The sequence below is a fragment of the Cavia porcellus genome, unplaced genomic scaffold (genome assembly GCF_034190915.1).
Source record: "Cavia porcellus strain 051 isolate PalLab524CR breed Dunkin Hartley unplaced genomic scaffold, mCavPor4.1 scaffold_1, whole genome shotgun sequence".
Lineage (NCBI taxonomy): Eukaryota > Metazoa > Chordata > Mammalia > Rodentia > Caviidae > Cavia > Cavia porcellus.
Window position 1 is genome coordinate 180846519 of NW_026947484.1, and position 5566 is coordinate 180852084.

At 36.2% G+C, this 5566-nt stretch overlaps 1 long non-coding RNA gene across 1 annotated transcript; it reads right to left on the minus strand.

The window, feature by feature from the left end:
- Window positions 1–2535: 2535 nt before the first annotated feature.
- LOC106027905 (uncharacterized) lies at window positions 2536–3843 on the minus strand. Its single transcript, XR_001201476.2, has 3 exons — window positions 3704–3843; window positions 3428–3519; window positions 2536–2658 (listed from the first exon to the last, which is right to left on the minus strand). It is a non-coding gene; the product is annotated as an uncharacterized LOC106027905 (long non-coding RNA).
- Between the last annotated feature and the right edge of the window lie 1723 nt (window positions 3844–5566).

Here is a 5566-nt window from a genome sequence, read left to right on the forward strand (position 1 = left end):
GCAGAAAATTCTATTAGAAGCTGTCAGGAGGCCTTGATGCAGTCTGCAGTTGCATGTGGTGGGATGGGGAGGGACTCAAGGACATTAGGAACTGTTGTCTCTTTGTTAGAGGTACTTGGTAAGTCAGGTATCTGTACAGCTGGCTCCTAAACTGGATGGTGAGGAGTTTGCGGCACTGCCCCTCAAGGTCCCTGTGATAGCATGTCACATCCCTCGTCATTTTTCTTTTCTTTTGAGGCAGGGACTCTAGTTCAGGCTGGCCTTGGATTCGTTATGTAGCTCAGGCTGGCCTTGAACTCATAGCACTCCTCCTGCCTCAGCCTCCCGGAGTGCTGGGATTACAAGTGTGTGCCACCACTCCTGGCTCCATAGCCATTTCTTACAGAATGCATACTACCCCAAAGACAGGCTGGAATCTTTGGCCATGATAAGAGGTGAGAGTAGGAGACATACCGTGGAGCAATGAATTTGGAAAACTGCAGTTACCTTACCTGAGGGAGTTCCAGCCTACCTCTTGGGAGGTGAGGAGCTGGAGACATTCAAAAAGCAGAGGTTGAGTTTTACTGAGTTTTTTTTTCCCCCACCAAATAAAGCATGAAGTGAAAACAAATAAAAACCATAGGGGAGAGATCTTCCAGCCAGCACAGCAATGACAGCTATCACCTTATGTACCATTTGCCATGTGCTAAAGGTCACTGTTCCAGTTCACTCACAGCCTTACAGAAAACTGTGGCAGAGTTTAATGGAAGATGAATGACTATTATCTGATCCCAGAGTTTTCAGATAACCATACCATACCAGAGAAACAGAAGGAGGTAAATGTGATGCTTCAAACTAATGAGAAAAGAATGCATGCTTGATAATAGTGATTTTCTGATGTAGAAATTAGGGCAGTTGTGGAGAGGGTTAATGTTCTAACTAACTTCATGAAAAAGATAAACAAGAATTCAAATGAAGACAAAACAAACAATTATATTCATATCTCTAGTTAATACAGGATACTTATAAATAAAGCTGAAAAAATTGAGTGCTGTACTAGACAACATATAACTTAAAATGGCAGGAACAGACAAATGAAAATACACACACATTAGGAAAAGCATTCTACACCTGGGGATACAGCTCAGTAGCACAAGCATCTGCCTGGCAAGCACAAGGTCCTGAGTTTACTTCCTGGTACCAAAAAAAAAAAAAAAGAAAGAAAAAGAAAAAGCACTCTGCTTCACTAGTGTCGAGACTTAACATAAGTAAAAACAATATAAAAGAAGATTACTCAATAAATTATATCAAGACAATAGATTAACTAAAAAGAAAAAATTAAGTCAGGGTTACATTTCATAATATACACTAACGTATATTCCATGTAAACGAAAGGATAATATATAAGAAATTAAACTTTTAAACAATTAGCAAGAAGATGAAGGAAATATATATCTCATCTCAAAATGAGAAATAGCTTCCTGAGAGCAAAAAATGGAGTAAATTAAAAAGTATAAGATTAATAATAAAAAATGTGTTTACTTAAAACTATCATAAATAAAGTGAATACTAAAATGGAAAATGTGCAATAACATTTATAGGGAACACATAATATGCCGAGTACAGTGTGGCTCTTGCTAGGGTCAGGACAGTGGAGGATGAAGAAATGAAGACAAGAGGCAGAATACAGAAAGCGGGGGTCAGGTGGAGCCCTCTCTCCTGGTGAGAGAAAAGGAACTGCCCAACCACTGAAGGGCATTGATTGATACTCTCTGGGGGTTGATGTGAATTTCAACCCCTCTGCCTAGCAACCTGTTTGCCTGGATGGCCTGGGTACCTCCTGTTCTAGGAGCTGTGGCTCACCTCAGGCTCTCCCTGTTCTAGGAGCTGGCCCTACACATGTGATCCACCTCTAACTTCAGCTTTTCCCAAAGATGTTCTTTATTATTATCTTATTAATCAGCTCAAATACAAAGGGCTATAGTGTCTGACTTAATTGTCCAGATTTATTTTTTAAAATGACAATACTCAATGTTAGTAAAGATGCAAAGAGATGATTTCTGTACACTGCTTATAGACATAAATTGGTGATAGTCCTGAAAGTTACTTGGCAATATGTGGAAAGCTCTTTATGGTTTAATTTTTGATGTAGAACCTCTATTTCTAGGAATTAATCCTGAGGAAATATTAAAAAACATGAACTCTGTTTTATAAACAAGACTTATTCCTCATGATAATAGAAATAGGAGGGTGGAAATAGAGCTACTGTTCCAACATGAAAAGAATGATTCAAAGGGCTGGGGATTTAGCTCAGCAGCATAAGCACCTGCCTGTCAACCATGAGGTCATGAGTTCGACTCCTGCTACCAAACAAACAAAAAAAGAATCACACAAAGAGCTGGGGGCCTAGTGGTTTAAGTGCCTTCCTGGCAAGCGCGAGGTTGTGAATTCAACCCACGGTACTGAAACAAGAAAAAAAATGATTCAATAAATTACGTTATATTCATTTGATACAGTTGCTTAATCAGAGTAAGTCATGATTTTGAAACGTATTTTCTGATACAATGCAATGCCATTCACTCATTTGTTTATTCAGCAAACCTTTGTTGGTGACTAACACATGCAATGTTGTAAGAGCTGGTTTTCATGGTAGAAGCCTTGTTTTTCTGGAGCACGCATCTGACACAGCATAGAAAATAAACAAACAAAAATATTATGTCAGGTGGTAATTGCTGTTAAGAAAAAGTCAAAGAGCTAATACTGTTAACATATGATATAATATCATGTTAGGAATGCTTATACAGCATGATCCAAGTTGTATAAGAAAATAAACTACCTTCACAATAAATAGCTACCATCACAATAAATACATATACATAGAAAAATGACTTGAAGAAAAAAATCAGAATATATTTCATGGTTAGCCAACAGTAATTGGACAACTGGTGATTAAAAAAATTCCCATTTTTCTTAAATTTCAATAATCACTAATTTCTAATCAGAAAAATATATTGCAGGACATATTTAAAAATACTGAATTAAGTATAAAATTAAATCATTATGTTTATTGTAAAGTTCAATATATTGAAAACATGTAACTATTATTTTTGGTTTAGAATTTCTTTAAAGAGATCGTATTTTGGAAATATTTCTATGAATTTGCCCCTCACAAGCCCAGAGATATGATTTTTTTGTATCACATTCTAAGCACTTGCAATATTAACAAGCTAATCAATCACATACTTAACCTATCACTATTTATTATTTAAAGTGAGAAAGAGTTCCATCACTTGGGCTGGAATACATGGTAACACAAGCAACATATTTTCTCTGTAAAGTCTTGGAAAAAAGCTTTAATATCAGAAAGTTGGCTGGAGGACATGAAATTAGAGCAAGTAGGGATGGTTTTATGATAGATTTTCAAACTATAGACTCATGGATTACTTACCTCAGCCTCACAAGGGGTATCCAGTGAAATGCGAAGTCTCAGACATTAACCCATATCCACTGCATCAGAATCTACAGGTATGAGCTCTGAATCTACGGTTTTAACAAGTACACATGGCGATACTTAGGTGTATGAAAGTTTGGAAATTGTTGGCACCCGGTTCCAGTGTAACCCAGATGGAAATGGTAACGCACCCTCCCTGTAGTACGCAAGACTTTGCCAATAGGAGAAAACGAATTTGCAGAGATTGGTCGGACTTACATTTCCTAAACCTACCTGGAAAGCAGTGCTAATGTCAAACTCTTGAGATTGCAGTTTCTTTGGATTCCTTGACTGCGTACATGAACTTCATTTATTTACTGTTGTTATGGGAGAAAAGTCATTTTTTCCGTATCATTGCCCAGATTTACATGTTGGTTTTGTATTTTTATAGAGATGTAATTACATATGGCTAGCCCTAACCCTTGTAACTGATACCCTAGTTGAAAAATAGAGTATGTCATCATTCCAGGAAGTTCACTGGTGTCCCTTTACATTCTATCACTTTCCCTAACTTCCCTGGCAACTACTATTAGGATTTCTACCTTCATAGAAACTAATCCTTGGAAGAGATTAGTTTTGCCTGTTCTTTTTCTTTATTTTTATATTTTATTTAAAAGAAAAAAGAGAAAAAACAAAACAAAACAAAGCAGTGTAAGGGTAGAATTAATACAGAGCTACAAAAAAAAAAAAAAAAAACAGAAATCACCAGTTAATAGATTACAATTATCATCTTAGAGATAGTTGCTCAAGTCACAGTATCAAAACATACAAAGTGGACATTCAGTGAGACTGCAAACAGTTGTGTTCAATGATCCAACCACATTAATATGGTCCAAAAACATCCAAAAACATTAATATGGTCAGCTTTTTAACACCCCTAAACACACTTGCAGTTGTATACTTAGAGCACTTTTTTTTCCTCTCTTTTTTACAACAAAATTTACACATTTTGGGTTTTATTACTCCTTAGTTCTTATTACTTTTTTTTTGGAAGAGAATAAAGTCAAATATGGCAAAACAAAGCTGTCAGTCAAAACCAAGGATAGACATAGTACATGATGTAAAAACAGAGTACAAGGTTATCGACAATGGTTACCATTCCTTAAAAAGAATTGTCTACCTCATTAGGTATTATAAAGTTGAACAAAACAGTAGAGAACAAGACCAATAACACCTAAACCTTGTAAACACTACAGGACTTCCGAAGAAGATAATAGTCAAACCAGAATGGGCATCTTAGTGAATCTTATTGCCTTCAAAGTAGTGGCCTATACCCTCAAACTTGATACTATCATACAGAACGGAACAGCGTCTAATCAGTCAAAACAAGATAGTGGGAGTATTACAGGACCTCAAATCAAGTTAATAGGAAATCAAACAAGTTACTATAATATATCCTGCTAATTTTTTTGATTTTCCCCCTTAATTAAAAAAATCATAAAAAATAATATTTGAATATAACTTCATATGCTATAGCTTCAAATGTCATAAAATGGTATATTCATTATGGGATAGTCCTGTAATCATTATAAAGAACAATGATACTCATTATTATAAATCTTTTGCCTCCATCATACTATCTCTGGTACTTCTACCTTTTGCATGCTTTGATTCTTGCAGAATTTTAGCATTCTTGCTATTCTTTGTGGTGCTCTGTGCTACTCTTAAGAGTTATCATTTGCCTTCCATGCTTTTGAGTGCTCACTCTGTATCCTAGCTGTACTGTACTCAAGTTTCTTTAAAAACCTTCTACTTTCCTCATTTTTTTTCTTTTCTTTCTTTCTTTTTTTTTGTCTTTTTCCTTTTTATTGGTACCAGGGATTGAACTCACCACTGCCTGCTTACAAGGCAGGCGCTTGTGCCGCTGAGCTAAATCCCCAGCCCTCCTCATTTTTTTTCTAGTTGAAATTTCCCAAAGTCATTTTTCTGAGCACAGCCTGGTACTGTCTTCCTCTTCCTCTCCTCCTGCTTCTCCTCTTCCTTCTCATCCTCCTCCTCCTCTACTTCCTCCTCCTCCTCCTTCTTCTTTGGAGGCTTGTGGAATATAATTTCAAAATTATATTTTGAAACCTAGCTTCTTAAAGTCCTATATATACT